The sequence below is a fragment of the Anomaloglossus baeobatrachus genome, chromosome 5 (assembly GCF_048569485.1).
Source record: "Anomaloglossus baeobatrachus isolate aAnoBae1 chromosome 5, aAnoBae1.hap1, whole genome shotgun sequence".
Classification (NCBI taxonomy): domain Eukaryota; kingdom Metazoa; phylum Chordata; class Amphibia; order Anura; family Aromobatidae; genus Anomaloglossus; species Anomaloglossus baeobatrachus.
Window position 1 is genome coordinate 507,052,018 of NC_134357.1, and position 18,858 is coordinate 507,070,875.

Here is an 18,858-nt window from a genome sequence, read left to right on the forward strand (position 1 = left end):
AGGGTAGGCGACCACCTCGGTGGTGCCATTAATCTGCTGTGGCTGCGGGGGTGTCGCAGCGGCGGTGGGCGCCCTTAATCTACCGGCAGTGTCACTGCAGTGGAGAGTCACAGGACGGGGTGTCTCGGCGGAAGGTGCCATTGAGCTGAATGCAGGCTCCATTGAATCGTCCGTGGTTGACAAGTTGGACTTCAAGAAAAAGGCCGGGAAGGAAACGCGTGCGCAGATAGAACTTTGCGGCAATTGTGTTGAAGTCCATTGAGTGAAACTGCGCACGCCTCGCCTCCACGACCATTTGCTTGAAGTCCATTGCGTTAACTGCGGGCGATTCAATGGAGCCCACTATCAACTCAATGCACCCACCGCAGAGACACCCCATCCAGTGACCCTCCTGAGTCGCTCCACTGCAGGGACACCCCTGCAGTCCGCTTGCAAATCAATGGCGCTCGCTTCCGCGACACCACCGAACCCGTCCTGTGACCCTTCTCAGCCGCTCCACTGCTCCTCCGAGCCCTCAGTATCGACGACCCTGTGTAACGCCTGCCTGAAACCACAGTCTCAAAATGGGTGTTACGGACAGGTTAGAGGAAAGACGCTCACTAAGCAGGATCCTGAGAACCCCAAAATCCTTTAACCCCTATACAGGGATTTGGAATTGCTACAGGGCCCCGGAGATCGCTACCTGTGGAAGGCTGCAGTCCAGAGGAGAGTAGTCGTCAAGCAGGGTCAGACCAGGAGAAACTGAAAGGGGACAAAATTGGCAGACAGGAGCGTGGTCAGGAAATCAGGCTGAGTTCAAAACTGGAGATGGCAGCGAGGTACAAAAACGGCAGGCAGGAAATTAGTCAGAGAGCAGGCAGGGGTTAAAATACAGGGATCAATAGTCAGAGGAAAGCGAGAACCAGAAACAAGCAGAACTTCAAAACTATATCTCGTGGGACCAGCAGACAGGAGGGGGAATTAGAAGGGTATGATGTCTTCCCATTTGCTGTAGCTGAAAGGTGGTAACTTCAGCTGGAAGATACACACCACCACAGTCAGTCAGTGGTACTGCAGGTCCCAGGGAAACCCAGCTAAGCCCACTAGAGGCACTGGCATGACTTCTCCCCTATCACCAGCACTGTCTACGGCGGGAATACAGCATCGCCTGGTGACCGAAGCAGAAGTCGCAGGAGCGGACTCTGGTGGGGACGTGACACCCTGCCTTCTATGACCCCGCTCCACCACCGCAGACCCGGTAAGCCATATCCATTTTGTAAGATGCACCCCCATTTTACCCCCAGTTTTGGAGGGGAAAAAGTGTTTCTTACAATCCAGAAAATACTGTATGTGTATTATTTGGATAGTAGTTAGTTTTCAATAGCAAATGGTTGCATTTTCTAATAATCATTCAATGCTTTAAATTGTTTTCCCCTACTTTTTTAGCCTTTACCATAAATAATAAAAAGTAAATAGCTACTTTCCTGTGTGTGTGTTTCCAGATGTTGAACATTTGTTCTCCTATAAAAACATTTCCTAGATTCTGAACATTAACATGGTTTCTACCTTGTGTGAGTTAAATAAAAATCTAACTAGACTGTATTTCTCTGTAAAACATTTTTCACACTTGAAACATGAATATGGCTTCTTCCCTGTGTGAGGTCTTTGGTGTTTAACAAGGTGCTGTTTTACTGTAAAACATTTCCCACATTTTGAACATGATTATGGCTTTTGCTATCCGTGATATCTTTGATGCAAAATTAAAAAAGATTTTCGTTTAAAATATTTTCCACATTAAGAGCATGAAAACTCCTGATTGCCCGAGTAACTTATCTGATGTGATACCAGACTTGACTTATCTGTAAAACAATTGCCATATTCTGAGCAAGAAAATGGCTTCTTCCCTGTGTGAATTGTCTTATGTAAAGCAAGATCAGATTTTGTACTATAACTTTTTTAACACTCTGAACATGAAAAAGGATTTTCTCCTGTGTGAATTCTCTGATGTCGAACAAGATTTGATTTGTCTGCAAAACATGTCCCACATTCTGAGCAAGAAAATGGCCTCTCCCCTGTGTGAATTCTCTGATGTGTAGCAAGATCAGATTTCCTACAATAACATTTCCCACATTCTGAACATGAAAAAGGCTTCTCTCCTGTGTGAATTCTCTGATGTTTAACAAGATTTGATTTGTCTGCAAAACATTTCCCACATTCTAAGCAAGAAAATGGTTTCTCCCCTGTGTGAACTCTCTGATGTATAGCAAGATCAGCTTTCATATAATAACATTTTCCACACTCTGAACATGAAAAAGGCTTCTCTCCTGAGTGAATTCTCTGATGCAGTAGAAGCTTTGATTTATCTGTAAAACATTTCCCACATTCTAAACAAGAAAATGGCTTATCCCCTGTGTGATGTCTTTGATGTTTAACAAGATTAAATTTCTCAGTATAATGTTTTCCACAGTCTAAACATGAATATGGCTTCTCTCCTGTGTGAGTTCTCTGATGAGTAACAAGATGGGACTTTTCTGTAAAACATTTCCCACATTCTGAACAGGAAAATGGCTTCTCCCCCTTATGACTTTTCAGATGTTTAACAAGATTTTGCTTCCAATTAAAACATTTTCCACATTCTGAACATGAAAATGGCTTCTCCCCTGTGTGAATTTTCTGATGAGTTATTAGTTGATATTTCTCATTATAACATTTCCCACATTCTGAACATGAAAATGGCTTCTCCCCTGTGTGAATTCTCAGATGTGTAACAAGATTTGTTTTCTGATTAAAACATTTCCCGCATTCTGAACATGAAAATGGCTTCTCCCCTGTGTGTATTATCTGATGTCTTACAAGTCTTGATTTAGTATTGTAACATTTTCCGCATTCTGAACATGAAAATGATTTCTCCCCTTTGTAAGCTATTTCATGTTTATCAGCCCTTCTGTGATATTTGTATTCTATATTTGTCTTTGATGAAGCAGGAAAAAAGACCTGTTGAAAAGGATCAGATAACAGACTGTTTCTGAGAAGGTCTTGAGGTGAATCTGGTATAATAACATGTTTTTCACTAGTATCTGGTGTGATACCACCATTATCAGCTGAAAAATCGGAGAATATCAGGTATCCCTCTGAGCTCTTGGTACAGTCATCTGCAAAAAAAATATTAAAAATTACTTTTATTATTTTTCACAAACTTAACATGGGAATTATATGACTATTTACCGTATATTATTATTATAAACTTTACAGTATTTCCATGCAAACTGCAATACAATTCAATTATTGACAGACTAAGATAATAGACCTCAAAAGAAGGAATGATAGATTATAGTGTTAGGGGTCCTTAATCACTTTTATTATGCAATTCCATCTCAGACATTCTCTGAACGGCACAAGCACTATAGCAAAGAGCACAGTACATTGGAGCAGATTGGTCATGTGTAGGGTGCCAAAGGGCGGTTTTTGTGGGGGAGCTGCAACTACAGTATCACACCCTGATACTCTACAGAAAAGTTTTGTCCCCACTGAAATGTGTTGGATGTGTTACACTCACTTGCCGACCATCGGATTCTGTGTCCTCCAAGTCCTCCATTTTCAAAAGCCTTCCTCCACACATATAAATCAGAAGACACTTTATGTGTTCCATGAAAAACAACTTTACTTGTTCCTACTTGCAGCTCCGGATCTGTACTCCCCCACAAGGACATAGGCTACTGTACTCGAGTCTTGTGGCCCAGAAGTCTCAGGAGAATTTGGCAGTAGAGTACTAGCCTGAATCTCTATTCATCAGAGCATAGTTGCTTCAAGAGCACTACCCAGCCTTAATTCCCTGCTCTTTCAGGAACAACTTTTTCTCTTGCTCCACTAACCCCTGTCACAGAATCTAGACCTACACTTAAAGGGAACCTGTCACCAGATTTGGTGACTATAAGCTGCGGCCACCACCAGTGGGCTCTTATATACAGCATTCTAACATGCTGTATATAAGAGCCCAGGCCACTGTGTAGAATGTAAAAATCACTTTATAACACTCACCTAAGAGGCGGTGCAGTGCAGACTGGTCGGATAGGTGTCTCCATTCTCCGGTACCGGCACCTCCTCTTTCAGCCATCTTTGTCCTCCTTCTTCTGAAGCCTGGGTGCATGACGCGTCCTACGTCATCCACGCTAGCCGGCATTGAGGTCCCGCGGAGGCGCACTATAATACTTTGATCTGCTCTACTCAGGGCAGATCAATGTGCGCCTGCGCAGGACCCTATTATGGATTATGTGGATTACGTACTACGTCCTACACAGCGGCCTGGGCTCTTATATACAGCATGTTAGAATGCTGTATATAAGAGCCCAATGGTGGTGGCCGCAGCTTATAGTCGTCAAATCTTGTGACAGGTTCCCTTTAGCCACTTGTGCTCCTGTAGTATGCCCCAGACAGAGCTACCTTGATAAACATCCTACATAGCAGTATTTTACATTTCTACATAGCATAACCAATACTGCTACATATACATGGCATTCTTATACAGTTAGGTCCAGAAATATTTGGACAGTGACACAATTTTCGAGAGTTGGGCTCTGCATGTCACCACATTATATTTGAAATGAAATCTCTACAACAGAATTCAAGTACAGATTGTAACGTTTAATTTGAAGGTTTGAACAAAAATATCTGATAGAAATTGTAGGAATTGTACACATTTCTTTACAAACACTCTACATTTTAGGAGGTCAAAAGTAATTGGACAAATAAACCAAACCCAAACAAAATATTTTTATTTTCAATATTTTGTTGCGAATCCTTTGGAGGCAATCACTGCCTTAAGTCTGGAACCCATGGACATCACCAAACGCTGGGTTTCCTCCTTCTTAATGCTTTGCCAGGCCTTTACAGCCGCAGCCTTCAGGTCTTGCTTGTTTGTGGGTCTTTCAGTCTTAAGTCTGGATTTGAGCAAGTGAAATGCATGCTCAATTGGGTTAAGATCTGGTGATTGACTTGGCCATTGCAGAATGTTCCACTTTTTTGCACTCATGAACTCCTGGGTAGCTTTGGCTGTATGCTTGGGGTCATTGTCCATCTGTACTATGAAGCGCCGTCCGATCAACTTTGCGGCATTTGGCTGAATCTGGGCTGAAAGTATATCCCGGTACACTTCAGAATTCATCCGGCTACTCTTGTCTGCTGTTATGTCATCAATAAACACAAGTGACCCAGTGCCATTGAAAGCCATGCATGCCCATGCCATCACGTTGCCTCCACCATGTTTTACAGAGGATGTGGTGTGCCTTGGATCATGTGCCGTTCCCTTTCTTTTCCAAACTTTTTTCTTCCCATCATTCTGGTACAGGTTGATCTTGGTCTCATCTGTCCATAGAATACTTTTCCAGAACTGAGCTGGCTTCATGAGGTGTTTTTCAGCAAATTTAACTATGGCCTGTCTATATTTGGAATTGATGAATGGTTTGCATCTAGATGTGAACCCTTTGTATTTACTTTCATGGAGTCTTCTCTTTACTGTTGACTTAGAGACAGATACACCTACTTCACTGAGAGTGTTCTGGATTTCAGTTGATGTTGTGAACGGGTTCTTCTTCACCAAAGAAAGTATGCGGTGATCATCCACCACTGTTGTCATCCGTGGACGCCCAGGCCTTTTTGAGTTCCCAAGCTCACCAGTCAATTCCTTTTTTCTCAGAATGTACCCGACTGTTGATTTTGCTACTCCAAGCATGTCTGCTATCTCTCTGATGGATTTATTCTTTTTTTTCAGACTCAGGATGTTCTTCTTCACCTCAATTGAGAGTTCCTTAGACCGCATGTTGTCTGGTCACAGCAACAGCTTCCAAATGCAAAACCACACACCTGTAATCAACCCCAGACCTTTTAACTACTTCATTGATTACAGGTTAACGAGGGAGATGCCTTCAGAGTTAATTGCAGCCCTTAGAGTCCCTTGTCCAATTACTTTTGGTCCCTTGAAAAAGAGGAGGCTATGCATTACAGAGCTATGATTCCTAAACCCTTTCTCCGATTTGGATGTGAAAACTCTCATATTGCAGCTGGGAGTGTGCACTTTCAGCCCATATTATATATAATTGTATTTCTGAACATGTTTTTGTAAACAGCTAAAATAACAAAACTTTTGTCACTGTCCAAATATTTCTGGACCTAACTGTATCTTGTAATTATGCATGAACATATCACATTACATTATACAGGAAAACATCACATTTGGACAGTATGATCAGTGCCTTCATGGGCAGGAACATGGCCACCTCCTTACATCTCTGGGGAAAAAGTAAGGATTTATATATCTTTTTTTAATGTAAACTAAGTAGTGGCTACAAGAAAGGAGAACAGGTCCTTCATATTCTTATATACAGTTTCATGCAAGCCAATATATACATTGGCTAAGCATACAAATATGGGAGCACTGGGAATCTAAAAAATTATTTGCCTTAGTTTCTTCTGTAAAAATAATAGCTCCTGGGTGCTTGCAAGTTTCTAAATCCTTAAAAAGTGTTTTAACATTTCTGCATAAATTTTACCTAAAAACTATACCAGACTTTCACACTAAAAGTAGATAAGGAGACTTCTATTTGTAATATCTAGCAGGCCAGTTATGTAACATTATGATTTCAGTCCCCCCTATGCCAATGGCTGACTATTTTCTAACTACCACAGTGGCAGGTGACGTCACCTGGCATATGACATGGAGGCCGACGGGCTTCCCTGATGGCAACAGCAACACAAGCGTCATCACGGATCATACCGCGATCCGATTGGACAGTGCCTATTTTTAACCTCTTCTTTCACTGCAAGTCACTGCCTCTTAACGAAGGTGCACAGCCGAAATGCACATCGGAGCAGACAGCATTCTGGAAGGATTCCCTACACTCAACCTGCCTTAATTCCAGGTACACTACATGCTCTTATGAATATCTTGTTCATCTACAACAGGGGTGGGGAACCTTTTTACTGCTGGGGGCCATTTGGAAAATTCTACCTTCCTTCTACCTTTTTTGTGGCCAACCTTCGGGGGCCACAAAAAATTATCAACTTGAAAATGACCCGGCTATATTTGGTCACACATTTAAATCACCCCTACTATGGCGGCCGGAGCTGCTTCTCTTTGGTGCGGTTGTAATGTTTGCTTCTCACAACTGCTTTTCCAGGTTTGTCTTTGTCTGGAGCGCAGGCAACTCTTTATGAAAATAAGATTGGTAAATCATATATATCACACAGGAGACACTGTACATACAGGCACAGCCCCGACACACTGGCCGTATACTGCACACAGCCCCGACACACTGGCCGTATACTGCACACAAACTTGACACATTGGCTGTAAACCACACATTGTAATCACACACTGGCCGTATACTGCACACAGCCTTGACACACTGGTCATATTGTACACCACCCACGACACACACTGGCCATATACAGTACACATGCACAGGAGATACTGTATACTGTACACAGCACTCACGCTCCATATACACACATGCCGTATACAGCACACACACACACACAAGCCATGCACAGCATTCAACAAGCCATACACAGCACTCAACATGCCGTATACACAGCACACATACACGCCGTATACACAACACATACATACTGGACTTTTAAGTCACAAATACATTTGATATATTAGATATAAACACACTTAGCTCACATATAAGTACCTCCTGCTTAGTTGCCTTCAGGTGCAGCACAAGTTCCTGCCTGCCACAAGATGGATGCAGCAGCTCAGCTCAAGGGCTGGCTTCCTTCTCGTCTTCTCTCTCCTCTGCGGTGCTAGACCTGAACAGCCAAGCACAGAGGCAGAGTGCACAGAAAGGGAGGGTGAGAGGCAGAACGCACGGCACTATACAGCATTCTTAGTGCAGTGCAGTCCCCTCTCCCATCACTCTGCTTATAGCTGCAATCTCACAGAGGAGCATGTAGGAGCCAGAGGGAGGGAGAAAGTCCCACCCCCAGTGCTGTCTGTCGGCCAGCGATAGACAAGATGAGCGGCTGCCCGAGCACCTCAGCCACCGGGAATCTGCCCCGGGGGCCGCAGAAAAGGTCATCGCGGGCCGCATACGGCCCGCGGGCCGGAGGTTCCCCACCCCTGATCTACAAGGTGTGGCTAGCAATTATGCAGCAGACACATAGAGTGTTAACTATTTTGTGTATCAGGTTTAGTTCATCCAGTTTCTCTACAGGACCTGCACATGGCATTTGCATTTTCTGACTCCAATTTACCTTATCCCGCATAAATATAATTTCATTAGCAAGTACTACTCTTTGTGGTCAATTACTGCAAAACATTTCTTTTTAGTTATACTGGAAGTCGTTAATTAGACATTCTTCTATGTGAGTGTGATACATAATTATATTCATATTTTTCCTTCACTCCACTTATTTATATAGTGTCTATGCTAGGTGGCTGTTTATTTTGGAGGGACTTCTTTATACTAATAATAATCTTCTACTTATTCATGAATTGGCTCTCCAGGTATAACATGTGGAATAAGCATCTACACATTGCACTTATCTTCTGGCTCATTTCCTGGTTTTCCTTTAGTTTTGTGAACTTTGTACATATAAGGCTCTCCCTTTTGAGTTCTACATTTGGTCTATATAGCTTGAGGCTATGTTCGCACGTAAATGCTGAAATTTCTGCAGCGATTTGACAGCACATGTGCGCTTCAAATCGCTGCAGAAACACTGCGTAATGGATGCAGTGTTTCAGCAGATTACATGACGATTTCATGCGCTATGGATGCTGGCTCTCCCATAGACAGAGTGGGAGCTGCATCCAAAGCGCACCAATTAATTGACATGCTGCTTTTTTGTATGCACGGATTTGGGTCAAAATTTTAGCATCCAAATCGCTGCGTTCAAAAAAGCAACGTGCGCATGGATTATGCACAATCTTCATAGATTGTGCTGGGGACGCAGGACGCATGCATTTACGCTGCAGTGCAATATGCAGCGTAAATGCATGCAATTACGCAACGTGCGCACGAGCCCTCACATGGGGTGCTTAAGCAGTCAGGTCTGGATCCTGCTCTGCCCCCATCTTTTGGAGGGCTCCTAGCACATAGAGGGGTCAACTACAAGAGCTAAGGACCATTATAATTACACCTTGTCGCGGTGGGATGGGGTTTATACTCTTTTGATGAAAATAGCATCAACAAAGTACTCCGTGTTATCTATATGTACTATTACTATTTATTTACTGCAAGGTATTTGCTCACTTTGTTTTTATCCTAGATTCTGGTTACAAGGGTGAATCGCTGCAGTTCAAAACCTTGGCACAGTTCAAAAAGGATAAGGCACTTCTACCGAATTTCTAGTTACCAGGGTGCTCAGGTAGGTTTCCAAACCATATAACTAGTAATATATACAAGGCACTCCTGAATTCAGTAAAATATGATGATTTTTTATTATTTCATACTCAGTATAGTCAAGTAGTTATGACTTGACTATACTGAGTATTAAATAATAAAAAATCATCATATTTTACCGAATTCAGGAGTGCCTTGTACATATTACTACAAAACCTTTGCACAGTGAGCCATGAAGGACATGTACTGTATATGACCATAGTTGCTGTTCTATGGAGCCACGCACATTTGTCACGCTCCCGGTCTCCCAGCAGCGCTCCTTACCCACTGATCTGGTCACACCATCCCGGCACCGCTCCGTACCCACTGATCCGGTCTCACCGTCGCTGCACCGCTACGTGACCACTGATCAGGTCCACGTGTCCACTGGTCATGGCTGCCGCTCTGCTCGTGCTCTCCTGCGTCCTGTTCCTGGTCTCATGAGTCTGACTCTGAGTCTTAAGGCCACTTTACAAACAGAGATACATCTTTGGCAGATCTGTGGTTGCAGTGAAATCATGGACATATTGTTCCATTTGTACACAGCCATAAATCTGGCACTGATTGTCCACAATTTCACTGCAACCACAGATCTGTCGCAGATTTATCTCTCTGTGTAAAGTGGCCTTTAGTCTCATGCCTCTGTATAGGACCGGGCTGCGCCCACTCTGACTGGTCTTATGGGCCCAGCACACCTGAAGCAGTATATGACATAGGGCTGTGCTGGGTATATAAGACTGGCCTTTCTATGTGGGGGGGGGGCCTGAGCAACGTGTCTTGAAGCTTAGTCTTGTGAGCTAGGTGCTCAGGTCCCCTTGTGCCGTGTCCCGTTACCAGTACCATTGCCTGACGTTCCTACCCGACACGTGTACCGGAATCCTGTACTGTCTCCGTTTCCAGGAACTCTGAGGCCCCAGTGACTTTGTCCTACCCGTTCCCTGTGGGACGCTGTCCCTGCCCCATTAGTGCTCCGGCTACCGTGCACCCAGGCCTCCGGTGGGGTGCACGGTCCAGTGGATCCACCTCCTGGACCTAACAACATTCAAGCTTAATTCCAAGAGAAAGAGTGGCTACACAACCCTAAACCTGTGACACATGGAAGGCACCCCTTTCTGTAAGAAATAATGGCATCATCCAGCAAGGATGAGTGCATCATTTCTCGAAATTCTGTGCAGTTCACTAAGTGGTACATCAGCGACGGCACTAACAGAAACTTGACCAGGTTGGAGTTGAGTTTGGCTCAGAAGTTGTAGCGTACAAATAGTTCATTGTCACACAATCATGGACGGATGCCTGACAGTAAATAGAAATAGAGGAGGAACATGAAAAACATTACTTGTGGATGATGCAAATGGGACACCGACCACTTACTACTTGTGGATGCAGCCTAGTTACCAAAAATACAAGTGCAAGGAGATCGCTGGATAGATTGAGCCTTGATCATATAGCTGGCCAGCTTACTTTTCCCAAAGGGGTCAGTGATGTTTCTTCATGTGTTAATGAAGTGCTGTATTTCCTAGTCTTTTCTTGCCTGTATAATTTCTTTCTATTCCTCTTGCAAAGTCTTCACATAACAAAACAACTCACCACCAATACAACCATGACCAAAGCTTTCAGATGCTATTGAGCCTTTTTCAAAAATATCAGTTGTGGCATCACATGCATGTAAAACAAGGCAGTCCCTGCAGCCATCCATAATACCTATCTAAAGCTGCACACAGAGCCAAACAAGTCTGCAATTTGTAAACAGGACTATCACTATTGTTGTACATGGTCATCTGCATCCCAGCTTATCAATCTCAATGCTTGCAGCAGAGGGACGTCTGAATGTCTTTTCATGAGATTTCAAACAGTAGCCTCTAGATGAGACAAAAGCGCATGTAAGAAAGAAGACTGACCTTCCCCAGAGATATTACACCTGTCTACTGTTACGTCTCCACCAGAGTCGACTTCTGCTTCAATCACCAGACAACGACGTATCACCACTGTGGGGGGAGCTGGGGATGGGGGGGCAGTCAGTGGCTCTGTTGGGCGCAGGCTCCGCTCATCTATTAGGCTGGGTTTCACTAGGACCTGCAGTACCACTGGTTGACTGTGGTGGTGTGCGCCTTCCGGCTGAGTAGTTACCTTTCAGCTGGGGCCAATGGGAAGGCACCACACTCCTCTTATGCTTTCTCCCTTCTGTTGAGAGGTGCCAAATATACTCCTGTAAATCCCTGCTAGTCTCTGGTGCCATGCTGTTTGTTTGTATTCCTGTATATTAACCTTAGCTTGACTACCTGACCACTCTTCTGCCTGCTGTCCCTGTACTTTGCTGCTAGCTCCGGTTTTGACCCTTAGCTTGTTTACCCGACCACTTTTCTGGCTGCCGTTTCTGTACTTCGCTGCTAGTTCCGGTTTTGACCCTTAGCCTGATATCTGACCACTCTCCCACCTGACGATTTTTGTCCCTGTTCTACCTTCTGGGTTTGACCCTGCCTGGTTACTGCTCTTCTCAAGACTACAATCTTCCGCGGGCAGCGATCACCTGGGTCCTGTCGTAAATTCCAAATCCCTGTATAGGGGTTAAAGGGTTGTGGGGTCCAGGTTCCTGCTTTGTGGGTGGTTGCCTCTATTCACCTGTTTCACCGATCCTGAGTCCATGGCTCCAGGCAGGCGTCACATCTACATTTCCCTCAGTGCACTGAATGGACACGTCAGAAGCACATTTGTATACCATTCTTGTGTATAAAGACATAAACCCAAGACACAGCGCTCAGCGTACAGCACTTTAAAATTTATGGTTTTAGTCATGGTTGAATATCTTTGTGCTGGATCCATTTTAAGTCCATGTACAGTCACATGAAAACGTTTCGGCACCCCTATTAATGTTAACCTTTTTTCTTTATAACAATTTGGGGTTTTGCAACAGCTATTTCAGTTTCATGTATCTAATAACTGATGGACTGAGTAATATTTCTGGATTGAAATGAGGTTTATTGTACTAACAGAAAATGTGCAATCTGCATTTAAACAAAATTTGACCGGTGCAAAAGTATGGGCACCCTTATCAATTTCTTGATTTGAACACTCCTAACTACTTTTTACTGACTTACTAAAGCACTAAATTGGTTTTGTAACCTCATTGGGCTTTGAACTTCATAGGCAGGTGTATCCAATCATGAGAAAAGGTATTTAAGGTGGCCACTTGTAAGTTGTTCTCCTATTTGAATCTCCTATGAAGAGTGGTATCATGGGCTCCTCAAAAGAACTTTCAAATGATCTGAAAACAAAGATTATTCAACATAGTTGTTCAGGGGAAGGATACAAAAAGTTGTCTCAGAGATTTAAACTGTCAGTTTCCACTGTGAGGAACATAGTAAGGAAATGGAAGAACACAGGTACAGTTCTTGTTAAGCCCAGAAGTGGCAGGCCAAGAAAAATAACAGAAAGGCAGAGAAGAAAAATGGTGAGGAGGGGCGGAGCTAGCCGATGGCACACTGAGACGCTGTAAGAAGGAGCTCCCACATACCAGCGGTGAATTCTCACACTTCAAAGGCACTCACCGGGTCCAGGATCAGTAATGGCACGCAGGAGAGGACGGGGGACGAGTGTACAGACTCCAGAGGGGGAAGGTACAGATATCACCCACTTTTTCGGGACCTCAGCCTCCCAGCCTGATACCTCTGCTCTCTCCAACATGGCGCCGGCAGACACTGAGGCAGGAGATAACGCTCAGCAAACATGCAGTGGAGCGACCTCACTGTCTCCTCACATAACAGCAGCCAGCTCAGCCATAAACATAGATAAGGCACAGCAGGACACTACAGAACGGAGTGTTGAAAACCCCCTGTCCCAGCCACAAAAGCGACTGCCAGATAAACTGCAGGCAGAGCAGGGCCCCAGCTCTGTGATACAGCAGACCCCAGCAGCCATGGGAAGCAGATCTGTGACACCCGGAGAGGAGCCTGTAATACCACAACAACAGCACACATCACCTAAAGAACAAAGACTCCCCACCTCCAACACCTCCACCCGCAGAAACAAGGGAGAGAAGAATAAATCAGACCAGACACAGGAGCAAGAAGAAGATTGGGATTGGAAAGCACATATCAGATCAATTCCAACCAGGCAGGAAATGGACTCTTTGCTGGGGAAACTGAGGGAATCCCATAAGCAAGACATGGCCTCTATACAATCAGAAATCAAACAAATTGGCCAGCGTGTAGCAGCTACAGAAGAGGTGCAGGAACAGGTATTTTCCCATATAGAATCACATCAACAAGTCCTATCAGAGCACACGGCCCAGATACAGGACATTCTGACCCACTTAGACGATATTGAAAACAGACATCGCCGTAATAACTTAAGAATTAGAGGTCTCACAGAAGCAGTGGCACCACCACAGCTGGATGAATGGGCACAAAAATTCTTTACCCGTCTCCTCCAACGCGACCCAGAACAACGCATAGAACTGGACCGCATCCACAGATCCCTAGGCCCCAAATCTCCTGATCCGGCCAGACCAAGAGATGTGATATGTCGGGTCCACTTCTATAAAGAAAAGGAGGCCATACTACAAAGATGCAGAGAGAAAGGAGCGGGTACATATAAAGGGACACCTCTGATTGTCCTACCAGACCTAGCACGGAGGACACTGCAACTACGCAAGTCCTTAAGACCACTACTCCAATCCCTCAAAGATAAGGATGTTCCATATCGCTGGGGATATCCGTTCCAACTCACAGCAAAGAAAAATGGGAAGTCGGCGGTCTTCCGGTCCTTGGGAGACCTCCCCAACTTCCTAGGGACTTTTGAACTGCCTATGATCAGCCTGCCAGATTGGCCAACCCCGGGGGGCCCTGCACCCTTACCACCAAGAGAGCACTGGCGACAAGTCCAGAAGAGAAGGGGTGGAGGATCCCCCCGTGATATACACCGCTGAATATCGCTGACCATCCAAAGAAAAGGACAAAAACTTCTTGGAAAACCAGGAGGCGAGATATAAATTGATTGTATTGGACTGCTTACCTGTTCATAGAGCGTCATGTATCAGTATCTTCTCTCCTCACGCTTACTTTCCTAGTCCCCCCCCCTTTTTTTTTTTTTTTTTTCTTCTTTTCTTCTCTTTCCTTCTCTCTCTCCCTACTCCCCTCCACTCGCCCCCTCTCCCCTCCCCTTATACCTCTTCCTTCGTATCATTCCCACCTTGCGTCTTCCTCTTCACACACCTTCTATGAGCGCACTACTTCCTACAAACTAACTCTACTCAACCCATTTTCCCTCCCCAGCACACATACTTACAAAGGACACATGCCCTACACTAATTTCTACCTCCTTCCTCTCCCCCCCTCTTAGACATGCTCTCTACATACACCACTCCATACGCCTCCTACACTCCGTCCTCCCACTTCTCCCCACGTCCTTCCCCCTGGTCCTTTGCCCTACACCACTTCATATTTATTTATTTATTTTATTTTTTTTTATTTTTTTTTTTTTTTTTTTTTTTTTGTCTCACTCAATCTGTTGCTCCCCCTTTCATTCTTTACATCTGGATCTGATACTGAGCTCTGGTTTAATGGCATTTTATATTGAGTTGATAGCCTCGTGTTCTCCTCCCGATGTGCGATCCATACCCAAAACACACCAAGTAATTGGGGGTGTGGGGGAGGGGAATGGAAAAGTGATTAATCACTACTAGACTGTATACGTTGATTGTTATTCATATTACTTGTGGGCGTTCGCCGCAGAAGGGAGTTCCTGAAAGACCGTAGGCTTTCCCGCACCTCTATTAGGGACGTGGCAGAGTGCCACATTAGACAATAGTCTACCAGTAGATACCTAAGATCAGTAGGCACCCTAGTCCTACTTAGCTTATCTAATTTTACCTTTCACCACTATCTTATCTCTGCTCTTTCTCTTCTCCCCTTGGTTTTCCCTATACCCTGCCTACCCTTTTCTGTGATGTCGCACCTCACCTTTTGCACTTACAATACTAAAGGCTTAAATAAGCCCGAAAAGAGAAGTCAGATCCTATATCGCCTGCACAGGAAGGGAGTTAAAATAGCCCTATTTCAAGAGACACACTTCATAGCCTCCAACACTCCCAACTGTAAAACCAAGAATTACCCGACATGGTTCCATGGCCCACACCCCAACAAGAAGGCATGTGGGGTTTCCATTGCTTTTCACAAGACATTCCAGCCAACAGTTCTCGACACGCTCACTAGCCCGGAGGGACGCTGGCTATTTCTTAAAATATCTTTCCTGAATAATACTTATACAATCGCTAACATCTATTTCCCAAATCAGGACCAGGTATCCTTTGGAGTGGAGACTCTGGAGAAGCTGGCAGAGTTTGCGGGTGGCACCTGTATCATCTTGGGAGGAGACTTCAACCTTGTGCTGGATCCAGCCATGGATTCGTCCTCTGGTAGGTCTGCAATCCCCTCCTCGGCACTACGCAGATTAAAACGAGAACTAACATCCCTTAAACTAGTCGATCTTTGGAGGGTCTTACATCCCGGAGTCAGAGACTACAGTTTTCATTCCACAGTTCATAATAGCTACACCAGACTAGACCACATTTTCATATCCCACGACCTGCTAGACAAATCCCCGGGTTGTTCAATGGATGTTTTTCTCTGGTCGGACCACGCACCAGTATATGGGGAAATTGGGGTGAGAGATATGGGGGGGGTGGGACACACATGGAGACTGAACGACAACCTGCTCAAGAATGAGCAATGCCTGGAGGATATTCATAAAACCATTGCAAACTTCAAAATAGATCATATGGCAGATCCCACACCTGCCCCGGTCAAATGGGAAGCGTTGAAATGTATGATCAGGGGGGTCTGCATATCCCATGGATCAAGAATTAAAAAAGAAAGTGCAAGGGAACTAAAAGAACTGTTAGCACAACTAGGCCATAAAGAAACGATAAACAAAACCAAATCCAGTGACACCATTAAAACGGAAATTTCTACTATCCGCCACCAAATATTATCTATCCTTGACCGAAAATCACTGTGTATCAGAGATAAATTTCGTAGGAATATCTTTGAGTTTGGAGATAAAAGTGGACGATTGTTAGCCAGGACCCTTCACCCCAGACAGGCACAAACCCCAATATTAGCGTTAAACTCACAGACAGGTACCCAGATACATTCCACCCCTCACATATTAGAAGAATTCAGAAACTACTATACAAAACTTTATAACATCCCATCCCCACATACCCCATCACCTGATGCGAGACATCGCGACATTTGGGAATACTTAAACAAATATGCCCCAGACCCCCTTGAAGATGCGGTAGCTGAAGACATAGACGAGGATTTCTCAGACACAGAGCTAAGCGATGCCATTAAAACCCTTAAAGTGGGTAAAAGCCCTGGTCCTGATGGGTTCACCCCCCGGTTTTACAAAATATGTGGAGGGGCCTGCAGCCCTATAATGCTGAAAGCCTTCAATTCCATAACCAACACATGCCAGTTCCCTAAACAGACACTCCAAGCCCGAATAACTGTAATCCCCAAGCCTGGCAGGGACCCACTGACCTGCTCTAATTACAGACCTATCTCACTAATAAATGTGGATATTAAATTGTACTCTAAAATGATAGCCCTGAGACTAGGCCCCCTCATACCCAAACTAATCCACAAAGACCAGGTGGGATTTGTCCCAGGGAGGGAGGCACGGGACAACACTATTAGAACCCTGTCCCTAGTGGCCCAGGCACGTCAGCGTCAAATCCCAATGTGCCTCTTGACAGTAGATGCCGAAAAGGCATTTGACAGAGTCCATTGGTTTTTTTTAGAAGCCACGATGCAGGCAATCGGCGTCCGTTCGCGCTTACTACAATGGATAAAAGCATTATATCACGAACCAACGGCACAAGTGGGCGTGAACGGACGCCTGTCAGCTCCATTTAATATTAGAAACGGTACCAGACAGGGATGCCCCCTATCGCCATACCTATACATCCTGGTAATGGAATCCTTAGCAAATGCACTCAGGGAAAACCCTTCGATAAAAGGGATACAGATAGGACAAACATCTCATAAATTAGCACTATTTGCGGACGATCTCTTGATATATGTGACACAGCCGAAGACTAGTTTGCCCAACATACTGCAGGAGTTTGAGATCTTTGGCAGACTCTCCAATTTTAAAGTAAACCTACAAAAAACAGAGATCTTAAATGTATCGCTACCATCCGTAGAAGAGAATACTCTCAAACCCGCCTTCCCCTTTAAGTGGGCCAGCAATTACATTAAATATCTGGGGATCAGGGTTTCTCCCAACCACCAAGATCTATATAATTACAATTTCCCAGACCTTTTAAAAAATATCCACAAAGACCTCATAGCATGGCATAACCTCCCCATTTCCTGGTTCGGCAGGGTCAATACAATTAAAATGGATGTCCTACCTAAAATACTATACCTGTTTCAAACTATCCCACTGAACCTAGGAGAAAATGTCTTCCTCAAGTTAAAGAAGATGATCAGCAATTTTATATGGCGTGGCACCAAACCCCGACTGAAATACTCAATGCTGACTAAATCTCGCTGGGACGGAGGGGCGGGGCTCCCGGATCTTAAAGCTTATCACGCAGCAGCGGTGGGTGGTTGCATATTGGATCTCCTGCACAGTAAAGACAGAAAATTGTGGGTGGAGATTGAATGTGAACTATGCCCGAATATGGCACACGGAATCTTCTGGTTGTCATCTAGAACTAACCTTGGGACCCTGGGAGTTTCCCCGATCCTCTTGTCCCTGGCTACAGCGTGGAGGACAGCCAATAGACGATATAGATTGACAGGAGAACCGGGTCCTATGACGCCTCTGGTGGGCAACCCCGCGTTTCAATGCTGGTTTCACGAACCTCATCCCAGACTGATTTCAACGCCAATGGGAAGGATTCCACGAGTTAAAGACGTAATTACCCAACAGGGATGCAAACCACTGATATCCCTGCTTGGAGACCGGCCACGGGAACCAGGTTACTGGTTCCAATATCTACAACTACGTAGTTTCATAGATTCTCTGGCTCCGGGATCTGAGATACATAAGGATCTGACTCCATTTGAAAAACTATGCTTCCTTAGAGAAACACCCCCTCACATAGTCTCAATAATCTACAACATAGCAGTGCCCGAGGGGGGTGGAGGAGACGACTTGCCTGACTACGTTAGACATTGGCAAACAGAATTGTGCCAGACTTTTCCCAAGGCACAATGGTGTAAGTCATTTAACCTAACACATAAATCCACCATTTCTTGTAGAATGCAGGAACTCAATTATAAAATCCTCTCACGGTGGTATAGGACACCCGCCAGACTACATAAAATGTTCCCAGAGGTATCTGACGCCTGTTGGAGGTGCAAGACCTCAGTGGGCACAATGCTACATATCTGGTGGACCTGCCCAGGGATACAGGGTCTTTGGAAAGATGTCTTTGCTCTCTATAACCATTTACATCACACGGAAGTGACACCCTCACCGGAAGTGG

At 44.7% G+C, this 18,858-nt stretch overlaps 1 pseudogene; it reads right to left on the reverse strand.

Annotated features, from left to right (window-relative positions):
- Window positions 1-379: 379 nt before the first annotated feature.
- LOC142312852 (uncharacterized) overlaps window positions 380-18,858 on the reverse strand; it is an 82,117-nt pseudogene continuing 63,638 nt past the window's right edge.